General features: G+C 37.6%; 1 protein-coding gene across 8 annotated transcripts in view; it reads right to left on the bottom strand.

The window, feature by feature from the left end:
• The window catches only part of OSBPL9 (oxysterol binding protein like 9), a 194,087-nt gene that overhangs the window by 100,510 nt on the left and 77,475 nt on the right, over positions 1-16,102 (bottom strand). The gene's annotated exons all lie outside the window — the stretch shown is intronic.

Genomic DNA, 16,102 nt, shown 5'->3' with positions numbered 1-16,102 from the left:
GAAAATCAAATGCAGATTAATAGGTTTTTTTCAAATCATTCTACAATTACATGCTTCTAAGTCAACTTATCCCTGGTAAATGAAAATCCTCACCAAATTTATATGTAAATATATCCTAATAATTTTAGCTCCAGCAGATGTTTCCTAACCACTTTCACTCCAGGTTTTAGTAAAGGGGTATTCCTTTATCTTAAATTTGAGAAAAATTCGGATTTGAGGGGCACCTGGGTGGCTCAGTCAGTTGAGTGTCTGACTCTTGATTTCAGCTCAGGGCATGATCCCAGAGTCATGGGATCAAGCCACACGTTGGGCTCTGCATTGAGCATAGAGCCTGCTTGGGCTTTTTTTTCTCTCTCTCTTTCTTTCCCCCTCTGCCCCTCTCCTCCACTCATACTCTCTTCCTCTAAAATAAAAAATAATAAAGAAAAATTAGGATTTGAGTTTTCAATCTTAAAGATTTATAATACTGGGCAGGGGGTGGGGGGAATGTTAAGAATAGGATGGCTTTAGGGTGCCCAGGTGGCTCAGTCAGTTGAGTGTCCATCTTCAATTTGGATCAAGATCTTGTAGTTCATGAGATCAAGCCCGTATTAGGCTCTCTGCTGACAGTGCAGAGCCTGGAGCCTATTTCGGATTTTGTGTCTCCCCTCTCTCTCTGTGACTCCCCTGATAATGTTCTGTCTGTATGTCTCTGTCTCTCTCTCTCAAAAATAAACATTAAAAAAAATAAGGGGCATCTGGGTGGCTTAGTTGGTTAAGCGTCCAACTTTGGCTCAGGTCATGACAGCTCAGAGCCTGGAGCCTGCTTCAGATTCTGTGTTTCCCTCTCTCTCAGCTCCTCCCCTCCTCACACTCTGTCTGTCTGTCTGTCTGTCTGTCTGTCTGTCTCTCTCTCTCTCTCTCAAAAATAAAAATAAACATTAAAATTAAAAATTTTCTGTGGATAAAATGTTGTCAAACATTGCATGCTACAGAGAAATCCTTTGTGAAAGGAAGAGTCAGTTGATGCAGAGTTGATTGATTTATGTTACTTTAAATAAAATGCTTCAAGAGTTTTTTGAAAATAGATGTTATTCCTGCAAACTGTGGGTAGTGAAGCCCTTTAAGACTTAAAAAATATGCAAATATATCCTTAGGGTATAAAGTACAATAGAGGCATCTGCATTATAATCTTACAATATTCCTAGTGAACAACTTTTCTAAAAGTTTCACTCTTTGCGCCCCCCACCCCCACCCTGGTAGCTCTCCAAGGAATTTTGCTCAGGCAGAGAGATACCAATAAGCTACTTCCCTCTTTCTCTATATTTAGCTATAAGCTATTAATACACTATCTTCACCATTCTTTAGGAAAACATATATTTCCAGACCAAGACTGCAGTATAAACTAAGACATTCCATAAGCTTTAACTTTATCTTGTAAAATACAATCTAGATATAGTAAAATGTTATTGATTCAGCCCTCCCCATAATTTAGGACTTGTAACAATTTATACCAAGTCACTATGCTTAAAACAATTCACTAAGTACAAAGTGTAAATAACATTAAAACAAATTCTTAATGATGACCTAACATGCTAAAAAAAACATCAGACAACAATGTTAGCTTAGTTCTGGTGTCTGTACATAAAACTAGAAAAAGGCATTTCTTTCCAGATAGCCTATACTTCAGATTTGCTTCTCCCTGTCCACCATTATCCATCCTGTCCACATTACTAAAACTCAGCTATACATTGTATTTATGGAATTACCTTGATTTACCTCATTCACCTAAAAATGCACATTCCTAAAAGAAAAGGACTCCATTTGATTCATATTCAAAAGTTCTGCAAGATGGCTACAAACCTGTACAGAGAAAACATCGTCAAGAATCAATGCATATACTTCAAATAGTTATATTCTACTCGTGGTCTTTCCATTAACAAATCAGGACATACCCTGTGCAAGTAAAAGTCAAACATTGCTCCCACATATCTGAGTACTTCTTTTCAAGCTGAAGTCACTGGTCTTGTGACTCTTTTTAAAAAAAATTTTTTTTTCAACGTTTATTTATTTTTGGGACAGAGAGAGACACAGCATGAACGGGCGAGGGGCAGAGAGAGAGGAAGACACAGAATCGGAAACAGGCTCCAGGCTCTGAGCCATCAGCCCAGAGCCCGACGCGGGGCTCGAACTCACGGACCGCGAGATCGTGACCTGGCTGAAGTCGGACGCTTAACCGACTGCGCCACCCAGGCGCCCCCCAAGTTATCCTTTTTTATACTTCCAAGCTTTTGTACATATTTTCCCTGGACCTGGAATGTGTTTCTCCTTTCTCTGAAGTTTGGTAAAAGTTCTTTTTTTTTTTTTTCTTTTTGGCTTCTAAGCTCTGCCTATCCCATCTTTTCATCCTTCAAAATCTGCATCAAAATAGTCTCTTCCGTGATGCTTCACTGACTCCACTAGTTCTCTTTTCTACCATTCCATATGCTCTATCACATTTACATTATACTATAATTATTGTTCTAAACTGTGTACCCTGGATAAATGACTTAGCATTCTATGCCTCAGTTTCCTCATAGTGGTCTCTCGGCATTAAAAAGGTTAAATGCGAAAATGCATGTAAACCTTTGGTACAGAACCTGTACCCAGCTGCTATCCTCATCATTGCCTTCTAATAAATATTCCCAGTAGTCATTCTGGCTTCTCAATTTAATAACTGAGAGCTCCCTGAATTAGCAAGGAATGAGCGCTGCATCCTGGTATTATGCTCAGTGTGTGGCATTTTCAAGAACCTAATTTGGGTTACCTCTAGCCCAAACCCTAGGCTACAAAAAAGAGAAAAGAGAATCCCAGAAACAGCAGTATGACCATCAGCAAAATGAGGCAAAACAGAAAATAACAATAGCAACAGCCACTAATTTTTGAGCCCTGCTATTTGCCAGACATCATGTTGAGTATTTATATGCATTTTCTCTAATCTCACAACAATTCTGAAGGTTTATATTGCCCTCCTCATTTTGCTGGTGACCTCCTGCTCCACATTAGGCTTCTTAAGTAGCAGGACTTCCTCTGCAAAGGAGAAATAAACATGAGAACAAGTGGGATGCTCCCTCGGTTGACTATTAAGAGAACTCTGCACTCAGAACAAGAATAAAATTAAATATTTGACTCTCTACCCTTTAAATCCTTAAAGGGAATATTCCTGGCTCTTTCTCTGGCCAGTTTTCCAGGCCTCCCTCACACCTGGAAACAGATTAGTCACCTCATGCTTCATGCCATGACTCACACCACTGTCTTCTGACCAGTGTCCCTGTTCCCTTGCACTTGCTGGGCCCCTGCCCAGTGACAATGATACACTAAGTACAGGAGAAATTCTGACAATCAAACCACCTAATAGTATGAAAACACTAACTACTATCAGAGTTAGGAAGTATGCTGTATTGAGGAAGAGAAAACAGCAGTGAAGCTAGAGCTGCAAAGAGGCTACGGCATGGTGAAAAGAGAAGTCAATGTGGCTAAGAGTAACAGAGAGGAAAGGCATGAACAAGCAGCACTATGTAATGAAAATAGCATGTATTTGAATCCAGACTCGGCCACTTCTTACACATGTTACCTTGGATAAAAAGTCCTTCCAAGTCTGTTTCTGTATATATAAAATGATAATAAAAATATCATAAGCATGTACATAGGAGGATTACAGTGCTAGCACATTATCTGCAACCTCAGATGAAGTGTTTGTTTCCTCTCCACTTCCTTCTTTTTTTTTTCAACTTTTTTTTTTTTATTTTTTATTTTTTTTATTTTTGGGACAGAGAGAGACAGAGCATGAACGGGGGAGGGGCAGAGAGAGAGGGAGACACAGAATCGGAAACAGGCTCCAGGCTCCGAGCCATCAGCCCAGAGCCCGACACGGGGCTCGAACTCACGGACCGCGAGATCGTGACCTGGCTGAAGTCGGACGCTTAACCGACTGCGCCACCCAGGCGCTCCTCCACTTCCTTCTTTTATTCATCTGAGGGTCACTTCTAAAATATAATCACCTTGGGGTGCCTGGGTGACTCCATCGGTTAAGCGTCTGACTTCAGCTCAGGTCATGATCTCATGGTTTCTGAGTTTGAGCCCCGCATTAGGTTCTGTGCTCACAGCTCAGAGCCTGGAGCCGCTTTGGATTCTCTCTCTCTCTCTCTCTGCCCTTCCCCCACTTGTGCTCTGTCTCTGTCTCTCAAAAATAAATAAATAAATGTAAAAAAATTTTTTTAAATATAATCACCTTAACCAGAAAAGGTATCCAATCATCCTCCCCAATATTTAAAAAAAAAAACACAAAAAAACTCATTGATATCTGTTCACCACTTGACTTAAATCACCCACATGCAAGGGCTCAGCTCAATTCTCTCTCATATGATACTCTGATTCCTTCTATTAGTCACCCAAAACAGATGTCCTCATTAAAGCTGGCAATCCAGCAAAAATGCAGCTTCTTTACAGTTTTCTGAATTCTAATTATTTTTTCTGGGATATTAGTCAAACTCTTTTAGGTATCTCAATTTTAATATTAATAAACTCTTAATATCCAAATTTAATATTAAGAAAATGCAATGATGAACTACAACTTCAATTTATATGCTGGGCTGTTATGCATGGAGTACATTGATTAAAACATCATAATCATGAGAATGAATGTTCATAAACTGCATGTGGAGTTAATTAAGGAGGTTGAAAAGACAAAGATGACCTTGGCAGAATGAGCATTTTCTTAGAATTCATCAGCTAGTTAGTTACCTAAAAGTGAAACAAGTGCAGTCCAGGCATTACCAGAATACAGAGCTTAACTGAGGGATATTTAACCTGGAATCAGAGAACTATATGAAACTGCAACCAGAAAACCTCCTCTATAATGATTTTCAAAATGTGAGATCCTTGAGGATAAGCACTTTGCTTTGCTCACTACTTTATACTCAGAAACTAGCCTAGTGCCTAGCATACAATAAGCACTCAAATATTTGTTGACCATAAAAATGAAGGAATACATGAATAGAGGAAAGAAATAAATTTAAATACTGGTATTTTCTCAAAAAAGTGCCCAGGAGCTGCCTGTGGCAGAGCTCTAAGCCTTCCATCCCTCTTATTTCAACCAGAGCAGCTCTACTTTTTTCTATCTCCCATTTAGGCTTTTAAACAAGATTGCATTTGTAAAATGCTTTCATTAAAAGTTTGAAAACCATGGAAAATCTATCATTATCACTCCCTTCCTTGAACTATTAACTAACAAGTACATAAAAATTAATGTGTAATTGTCCCTCAAATTACTGTTGAGTTCCCCAAATTTCTTGAGGTATGACATTACATTTTATATAAGCAGTATTTGCTTATTCAAGTTTCATGTAATCTACACTTTCTTGTAGACCAACTCTTCAGAGGAAAATCTGAATTGTCTTATATCAAGCAACAAATGGACATTTTGTGCCACTACTATGTGCAAAGTCTGCCATGCAACAATTTAATTCTTGCAGCATCACCATCTCCACTTGAAGAGCAATGCTCATGCAACCACGTTAATATATTTGGCATTCTAGTCTACCCTTCTTTTAATTAGAAGAAAAATAGAAAAATTAAGTGTCAATAGGAATGATAATAAAATTTTATAAACATAATATAATTGAGTAATCATTGGGCATGCTGAAAACAGTAAATTTTTATCATCAGTGGAACACTTATTAGACTTTGGCAATAAGACTTTGGTCTACTGCCTATATGGCTATTTTTGAAGAAAAGGAAATAAAATGTACGAATACATCTTATGAATAAATACTATGTCTAAGAGGCAAGGTGTCATTACGGACTCTGTAGTAAGTGGTAGGAATATATCCCCCTTCTACCCTGCAAATCTTTGTGCAACTCACATGGTTTACTTTCATGCAGATTTTCAAGTACACATTATGTACTCAAGTAAGGAAATGATTTCCTTTACATGTCTTTATATACTCTTCACACTAACACCTTACCAAGTCATGTTCCAAACTGGGTAAAAAAGATGACAATGTCTATTAGCAATTTCTCAGACAGTAGGGTTAATGAATGAAACTGTTTTCTATTCTCTTTCAAAAAAGAATATGAGAAAAAGATGAGCACACCACCAACAACAAAATGGACAAAGGAATTAATGAGTTACCAAACAAGAATAAACACATTAAAAAACACTTTTGAGAAGGGCCACTGGGTTGATATTCTTTTAAAATGGTATTACCAGGGGGGCGCCTGGGTGGCTCAGTCGGTTGGGTGTCTGACTTGGGCTCAGGTCATGATCCCGAAGTTTGTGGGTTCAAGCTCCACACTGGGCTGTGCTGACAGCTCAGAGCCTGGAGACTGCTTCAAATTCTGTGTCTCCTCCTGTTTCTGCCCCTCCCATGCTCATGCTCTCTCTGTGTCTCACAATAATAAATAAACATTAAAAAAATTTTTTTAAATAAAAATTTTTAAAAATGATAATACCAAGGGCGCCTGGGTGGCACAGTCAGTTGAGCGTCTGACTTCAGCTCAGGTCATGATTTCACAGTTTGTCAGTTCGAGGACCACATCAGGCTCTGCGCTGAATGCATGGAGGCTGCTTGATATTCTGTCTCCCTCGTTCTCTGCCCCTCCCCCGCTTGCTCTCTACCTCTCTTTCAAAATAAATAAAAATAAACTTTAAAAAAATTATCAAAACAAAGAATTATGTTGATTTACTACCTTTACACAAAGCCTTTAAATTGTTATTTATTTGGTTTCAAGGAGAGGTTATCATGTACATATCAAAAATATATAACTACAAAGGGAAATTTTTTAAAAAGTCATTAATGAACACAAGATAATGGAATCTGTTTACTAATAATAAGAAGGCTGAGATGATTTTTTTTGAGAGAGAAAGAGAGCACACACATGATTCAATCTCACAACAGTGAGAGATCATGATCTGAGCTGAAGTCAAGAGTGGACACTTAACCAACTGAGTCACCCAGGCACCCTTCATATGATTATTTTCTTTAATGTTTATTTATTTTTGAGAGCGAGAGCACAGGTGAGCAGGGGAGAGGCAAAGACAGAGGGGAGACAGAGGATCCCAACTGACGCACTCTCCCCACTGCCAACCCCCACCCCACTGCCCTTTCGCTGATGACAGCAGAGAGCCCCATGCAGGGCTCGAACTCCAGAACTGTGAGATCATGACCTGAGCTGAAGTCAGAGGCCTAAACAACTGAGCTACCCAGGCATCCCAAGATGATTATTTTTAAGCAGAAGACACTTAAGCCTGCAACCAAGGTTACTCTGATGATGTACTGTCTGTTCTTCTAAATGATTAATGATGAGGATGTATCATGCTGCACTGACAAATGTTAATGCAGTAGGGGCAATGATGCCCTAATACACTTGATCAATATAGCTTTCCTGAATAAAACACTTTCTTTCACCACTGGGCTGATTTGTAGCAATTCTGCAAGCTCTAATGGACTGAGTTGAAAAGGTCAGCTATCAGCCCAAGCACAGATGACTTCCACTAAGATACAATTCCTGAGGATTCTTCTAATTTAGACATTTTTTATGTCTAAAAAATGTATTTGGTCTTATGCAACTTACATTGCTTTAAAAATACATCCAAATAAATTTGCAAACCAATTTCATACTTGAAATAATTTTGGAGAACATACTGTCTAAATGGGGTCTTCAGTAAAGTCTTTGAAAGTAAAGGATTTTATGAAGACCTAATCACATCTGTAAAAAATTTAGATTTTTCATACACCAGGTTTGCTTAAGGCAAAACAAACACCCCTAGTATGTAGATTAGGACACAGTAAGAGACAATCTAAGAACAAAGCCAAGTCACTTGACTCTTTGTGTCTCGTTTCACTCATATATAAATTGGAGATATTCCATCTAATGTGTAGGGTTGTTAGGAGAGTAAACTGGAATAACATGTAAAACTACAGAATCCAGACCAATGGCTCTCAAACTTCAGGGTGCATCAGAATCACTACACAGGACCCATTCCCAGAGTTTCTGATTCAGCAAGTCTGGGGTCAGGCCAGAGATTATATTTCTTACATGTTCCCAAGTGATGCTAATCTTGCTGGTCTGGTAGCACACTTCAAGAACTAGAGAGACCTTATCTAGAGAGACCTGAGCGCTAATCTACCAATCCTGGACTCTTAGCTTCTCTAAAACTCAGTTTCTCTAACTCTAAAACTATGTTTGTTGTTGTGGAGTTTAGGAACTACGGAAGTAATGTACAGTGCCTGTTGAACACTGTGCCTGGTTCATGATAATAATATCCTAGATATTTAGTACTAGTAATAGTGGTACTTGTTACCACCATCACTACTATACTATTTATACTAAGTAATGGAACATATAGAACATTAACATCACAAAAAATTTTAATTGCATTAAACTGCACTGTAAATTAAAAGTTCCTTATATTTTACATTAATTCCTTTCCTGATAAAATTATAAAAATTAATTATAAACTAGTTACAAATCTCTACAATAACTTTTTTGTAGCAGTTAAGAGAACAGATCTAGAGCACAACTGTTTGTGTTCAAATAACAGTTCTGCCTTACAAAACCTATGTGTCTGTGGCCCTCAGTTTCTTTATCTGTAAAATAAAAACAGTATTAGTACCTAAGGTCATGAGAACTGAGTTAAAGGAAGTAAACTCTGAACAGTGTTGGCATAAAATAAACATCCAATAAATGTAGCTATCATTATTATCCCAAAACGCTAACAGTAACATTGTAAATCATTATATATATATGTCATTATATATCATTATATTATATACCATTATATATATATATGCACATATATACATATGTATACATATACATATACATATACATATACATATACATATACATATTAAAGCATTAAATAATGGGAATGCAAGCTGGTGCAGCCACTCTGGAAAATAGTATGGAGGTTCCTCGAAAACCTCAAAATAGAACTGCCCTATGACCCAGCAATTGCACTACTAGGCATTTATCCATGGGATACGGGTGTGCTGTTTCAGAGGGACACATGCACCCCAATGTTTATAGCAGCATTATCAACAATAGCCAAAGTATGGAAAGAGCCCAAATGTCCCTCGATGGATGAATGGATAAAGAATATGTGGTATATATATACTATGGAGTATTATTTGGCAATCGAAAAGAATGAAATCTTGCCATTTGCAATTACGTGGATGGAAGTGGAGGGTATTATGTTAAGTGAAATTAGAGAAAGACAAAAATCATATGACTTCACTCATATGAGGATTTTAAGAGACAGAATGATGAACATAGGGAAGGGAAACAAAAATAATATAAAAACAGGGAGGGAGACAAAACAGAAGAGACTCATAAATATGGAGAATAAACAGAGGGTTACTGGAGGGGTGTGGGAGGGGGGATGGGCTAAATGGGTAAGAAGCACTAGGATTCAACTCCTGAAATCATTGTTGCACTATATGCTAACTAATTTGGATGTAAATTTATTTATTTATTTATTTATTTTTAATTTTTTTTTTCAACGTTTATTTATTTTTGGGACAGAGAGAGACAGAGCATGAACCGGGGAGGGGCAGAGAGAGAGGGAGACACAGAATCGGAAACAGGCTCCAGGCTCTGAGCCATCAGCCCAGAGCCCGACGCAGGGCTCGAACTCACGGACCGCGAGATCGTGACCTGGCTGAAGTCGGACGCTTAACCGACTGCGCCACCCAGGTGCCCCTGGATGTAAATTTAAAAAAAATAAAAATTAAAAAAAAACACCTCAACATAAATAAAAAAAAAAACTCACCTAAGATGGAATATACAATCTGAATATTCCAATAACTATTAAAAGAATTGAATTCATAGTTTATCTAAAAAAAAAAAAAGCATTAAATAGACTCAATGTTATTTGAAGGTAAAATTTAAATAACTGGGTATTTTTCTAATTATTAGTGTGAACTACAGACTATCTAGTCTTCTATCATTAGGTTGAGTCATATGAACTGCTGACATGCAACTAATAAATACAGTACTGGCATAGGTTCAGAGTAATAGCTTTCATCCCAATCTCTCTGATCATTCTTTTGAGCCTATTGATGGTTCCACTCTAGTGTGCTCCCAGGTTTGGTCCTCAGCTCTCTCCTTTTTTAAGTTTATTTTTATTTATTAAGAGAGAGATAGAGAGCAAGCAGGGGAGGATTAGAAATAAAGAGACAGAATCCCAAGCAGGCTCTGTGTTGTCAGGGCAGAGTCTGATGCAGTGCTCAAACTCACAAACCGTGAGATCATGACCTGAGCTGAAGTCAAGAGTTGGACGCTTAACCAACTGAGCCACCCAGGTGCCCCCTCAGCTTTCTTCTCCTTCAGATCTCCCAGAAGGTTCCTAATGACTATTCTATGGTTTTAATCAGAGACTGAAAATACAGAGAGGTTTTATCTAGCCACAGATGCATTTCATTGGCCTACATAGTTTGTTGTTATTGTTTAATTTGAAGATCTAACACACACATACGCAAACTCCTACCCACACACACAAAAATTGGATTCTGGCTTCTCTTGAAAAACTGGACAATCTGGCAATACTGGACAAGCATTAGCAAAAGCCTACAACTGTCTGGAATAGCAACTAACTTCCAACAGGGCATGAGTTTTCCAAATTGCTAAAGTCTTCAGTTAGCTTTACTCTTCACTCATTTATTTATCTGCCTAGCTCTTAGACATTCAATTTTTCAACTGCTAGTTCTACTTACTAGCAATGTGCTGATAAGCACCAATCTCCATCTTCAGCCCAGACTCAGATCCAGTTGCCATCCCCATCTATACCTATGTGTCCCACAGACATAAGTCCCTTACCATCTCTGTTCCCCTAGTTTCTCTACCTCAGATGTTGACAAATCCAAACAGTATGCCAAGCCAAGAATGTCACCTTTACTACAATCATTTTCTCACTTCCCATTTCCCAGCAGTCACCAGTTTCTACAGATGCACCTCCTAAAAATCTCAAATCTATTTCCTCTTCTCCTTCCCCATTACTACCGCTTTCCCATTCAGGCGCTTATCAACAATCACAGCTACTCATCTAAAGCCCATGTCTCACTCTGTCTCTTCTCTGCTTAAAACTCTGCTTCACTGGTTCTTCACTGACCCCAGGATAAAATATAACCTCTTTATTTTAGATGTAAGCGTCTGCCTATATCTACAGCCTCATCTTCCCATTGTTCTAACAGTACCAACCTTCATAGTTCTCTGAACACAGTGGCAGCATCATATTTCCATACCTCTGCACATGCTACAACATCCCTCAGCCTAACAAACTTGTCCAATCTTCAGAAGTGCCACGGAGAGAAGGTAAGGAGGAAGCAGAAGGAAGCAGCGTCTGGTTACAGGAACCTTTTAATTTTTACATTAAATACTTTATTATAAAAATAATTACTTGGTAACAAATAACCCTGCTCTTCTGTGAAACACTGAGTGACTGCCTTTTTTGTCTCTTCATTATTTCAGTGTCTTATACATATTTCTACCTCTACAGCATATTTCACATTACATTACAATTACTTCTTTACAAACTCCTTGACATCATGACCCAAGTCTTATTTACCAGTATATTCTCAATTCTGAAAACAGGGAGTTACACATACTATATACACAATTAATGTTTGAATTCAACAGCCAGTCTATACTAAAACTACTTTCCATCCACTGTCTATGAGAGAATCTATATGCAAACAAGTTTGGCTGACTGATAGGAAAGGGAATCATTTTTTGCCCTTGTTCAAAAGAAAAAAGAGCCACCTTGTAAAGATAAATTGGCAACTATTTTTAATCTCTGACAAAGGACAGAATGAAGTTGTAGTTTTTAAACCTTTTTAAAGCTCTAACATGCTAGAACTGTAATTTCAATGATTACCTAAAGAAAAAAAAAACATAATAGAGTATTTCTTTTTCAAATCCAAAGTTAATTTAAATTGACTTTGTTTTGATAATTTTATGGCATCTCTTAAAAACTGGAGACATTCTGAAATAATAAGTTACCAGAACTGGGAATCATTGTGATAACAAGTAATCTATTGTTTTGGGGGAAAAATTTTTTTTTGGTACCAATCCTCTTTATTATAAATAAATGATGTTTCAGGATATAGGATGTGGAGGGCAGCTAGAGATTTAAACCATAGTGAAAATGAAGGTGATAGGTAACAACCTACCTATGTATATTTCCATACTCTTGACTTTCTTTCTTGTTATTATGGACAAACTATCTGTGCTCTTAGAGAAAGGCAATGCCTCAGCTCTGTATTAGATCCCATCCTCTCTTGTGTTCTCAATAACACTCATCCAGCAACTCTCCCCTTTCTCTCCTGCATCAATTTTTCCCCTTTTACTGAATCACTGCTAACAGCATAAAAACATGCTATTATTTCTCTTATCAAAAAATTTTTTTATTCTCATTGTCCTCTCCAGCTACTGCTGTAGTTCAGTAATTTCAGCAGAATGTGAAAGCACTGTCTATACTTCCGTCTTACAATTGTTCTTCTCGAGGTTATCAGTGAATTCCTAATGGTTAGAAGTCCTCTGATCACTTCATATCCCTCAACTTACTTGATCTATCAGGAGCATCTGACACAGTTGCTGATGCCTCTGCTCTCCTCTTTTAGAACACTGTCTCTTGGCTTCCAGGGTACTACATTCACCTGGTTTTCCTCCTTCTTTTTCATTGCTTCTTTCTAATCTCTTTTGCTAGTTCTACCTAAGCTCTGTGCCCTATAAGTAAAGGTTGGAGTGTTCGAAGGCTCATTACTTGGACCTCTCTTTTCTCTCTACACTTACTCCTAAATTCTTGTGGCTCTAAATACCATCTATATGCCAATGACTTCCAAATTTACTTCTTCAGCATGAACTCCTCTCCTGAACTCCACACTTCAAGTGCCTACTTGACATCTCCATCTGGATGTCTGATAGGCATCTAGAACTTGTTTATAAACATGTCCAAGGCTAATAAGCTCCTGATGCCCACATCCTCTCTCTAAACTAGTTCCTCTCGCAATCTTCCTCACCCCAGTTAATGGCATCTCCATTCTTGTGGCAAGTCAAAAAATCTTGGTGTCAACCTAGACTCCTTTATCTCACGTGCTGTAGTTTAACCTTTAAAATATAGTTATCATATGACAATTACTTAACAATATAAAAGGAACAAACTACCAGTACATGGAACAACATGGATGAATATTTAAAACATTATGTGGCGCGCCTGGGTGGCTCAGTCAGTTAAACGTCTGACTCTGGATTTTGGCTCAGGTCATGATCTCATGGTTGGTGAGTTTGAGCCCTACATTGACCTCCCTGCTGCCAGTGTGGAACCTGCCTGGGATCCTCTCTCCCTCTGTCTGTGCCCCTGCCCCTGTTTATATATTAAACATAAACGTATTTATGTAAATTTATAAATAAAATAAAACTTAAAAAACAAAAACAAAAACATTGTGCTGAGCTAAAATAAAACCAGACAAAAGAGACGACATAATGTGTGATTCCATTTGTGTGAAACTCTCCAAAAGAAAAATCTATAATGATAGAAAGTAGATCAGTGGTTGCCTGGGGCCAGTGGCTGAAAGTGGAGACTGAAAGAAAAAAGGAAATCTTTTGGATGACAAAAATGTTCAATATCTTGATTGTGGAAGCAGTTATGAGTAATAAATTTGTCAATACTCACTGAACTTCATAATGTGTACATTTTATCATATATTAATTATACCTCTATAAAGATTAAACATACATACGTAATTCAACTATTTCTCACTGCCTCCCTACCCCCTGAGTTACCATGTGGGAGCTATATTACCTCTCTGGATGACAACAGCCTAACTAGTTTCCCTGCTTCTGTCCTTGCCTCCTGCATTTTATTCTCAACACAGTGGCCACACTGATACTGTTAAAAATTACATCATGTGACTCTTCTTCTCAAAACCCTCTAACGGCTTCTCAGTAAAATTCAGCATCCTTACTCTGACATATGAGGCCTCACATGACCAGCTTCTCTGTTACCTCATAGATCTCATTTCCCACTACCCTCCCCCATGATTACTTGCACTCCAATCAGAGGTGGCCTCCCTGCTGCTCCTGAAATATAGCAGGCACACTCTTTTGCACTTCTTATTCCCTCTGCCTAGGCATGATGTACTCCCTATTACCAACCCCAATAAGGCCTTAAAGCTTGTTTCCTCACTTCCTTCAGGTCTTTCACCAAAGGGCACCGTCTCAATGAGTCTTTCCCTGGCCACTCTCAAATTTCAGCACCTCCGTGCCCACATACACAACCTCACTTGTATTTCATTTTCTCCTTTCCTACTTTATTTTTTTCTCCCCAGGCCTTAGCACTGTTTTATGTATTTGTATTTTACTAATATATATGTTACTTATATCTTATTGGCTTTCTCCTCTACCAGAATGGATGACCCAAGAGATAAGGAATTTTATCTGTTTTGTTCACTACTGTAACCCCAGATCTTAAAATGGATGTTGAATAAATGAATGTAGCTCAACAAATTCTAGCTTCCCCTTTAATAGCTGATAATAAGTAAAATTTACTTTATAGATGCATCAACTGATACTTTATTTGCTTTAAAAAATTCTGGTAAATTAAATAAAAACTTCAACACACTTAAACACATACAAATATATATCAGCCAAACTTGTTTTCAATTCTAATCAAGAATACAGAATCTATCAGGGGCGCCTAGGTGGCTTAGGCAGTTAAGCATCCAACTTCTGCTTAGGTCATAATCTCATGGCCCATGAGTCCAAGCCCTGCATCAGGCTCTGTGCTGACAGCTCAGGGCCTGCTTCAGATTCTGTGTCTCCCTCTCTCTCTGCCCTTCCCCATCTCACACTCTGTCTCTCTCTCTCTCTCTCAAAAATAAACATTAAAAAATTAAAAAAAAAAAAAAAGAATACAGAATCTACCAGACATTAAGAACTTTTTATCAAATTTTCAGAGAATTTCTTCTGAGTAAGGATCTATGTGAAATAACTCTCATTACTGCCAAGAATATATAGGATATAGAGTCCTGCTGAGTTCTTTACAAAAGCCAGATAATCTCATGTTGCCTGAAGCTCCCATTACTATTACAGTAGAGAAAACTAATCAGTTTGACAGTCCCAGAGCTAAGAATTAATTTTAAAAATACATATAACTCTTACTTACACTTGTCATTTATATCAATAAAAGAATTAAAGGAATTGCTTATTTTATAAGCAAACCACAGAAATATGGGACTATCAAACATAAGTAATTTAAAAGTTAGAAGGTACAGGTACCCTTACTCTAGAGGTCTGAGTCTCCTCTCCTTTAAATAGGCAAACAATACAGCTTCTGGAAGTCCAAAGGAGGTGTCTCCTTAATAACTGCAGAGGAGAAAATTCTATACTGCAGCCTTCACCTGCATCCAGCAGTTATTACTGGAAACACATTAAAGTATTCATATTCACTCAAGTAAAGAGTTTCAGTGTGGGGGTGTTATCTACTTTAGTTTATGAGCAGCATTATATATTCAACCTAAAAATAAAGGCCCCGAGCTTTCATAATAAGATTTAAAATGTTTTATAAAGTTAAATGCAGTGGAAAATTTCAGAAAGGATTATTAGTTAAGCAGCTCTGAATAAAGAGTATGACCAAACACAGTAAATATTTTAAGGATGTTTTTTCCTGAAAGCATTAGGTATATCACTATTGAGTTATATTGGTTTGTCTTCATCGTATATAAGCTGCATCTTTCATTTCTATGTGTCAATTTCTTAAACAAGACAATGAAGAAAAATAACTTCACTATACTATCCTAGCATGGAAGGACAATAGCTGTCTCAACATCTCGTATAATATATCCGGTCACTGACTTCATAACCCAAAACATTTTTAAGCTATCAACTTATTTAATATATTTATTTACACTGGTACACCTAGCATCTATCATAGTGCATTGTCACTTGTAGTTCAGAGAAACTGCTAACATATCCAAAGCTTCTCATTTCTAAGTTCCATGGACTGCTTTAACATAAAATAGAGGTTACTCTGGATAGGCAAAATGACAAAACCATTAGTAACAAAGCTAATAGACATTCCTAA

Source organism: Herpailurus yagouaroundi, unplaced genomic scaffold (assembly GCF_014898765.1).
Source record: "Herpailurus yagouaroundi ecotype Mexico unplaced genomic scaffold, PumYag 77, whole genome shotgun sequence".
NCBI classification, from domain to species: Eukaryota; Metazoa; Chordata; class Mammalia; order Carnivora; family Felidae; genus Herpailurus; species Herpailurus yagouaroundi.
Note: the sequence above shows the minus strand (reverse complement) of the source record. Positions and strands in the feature narration are given on the sequence as shown.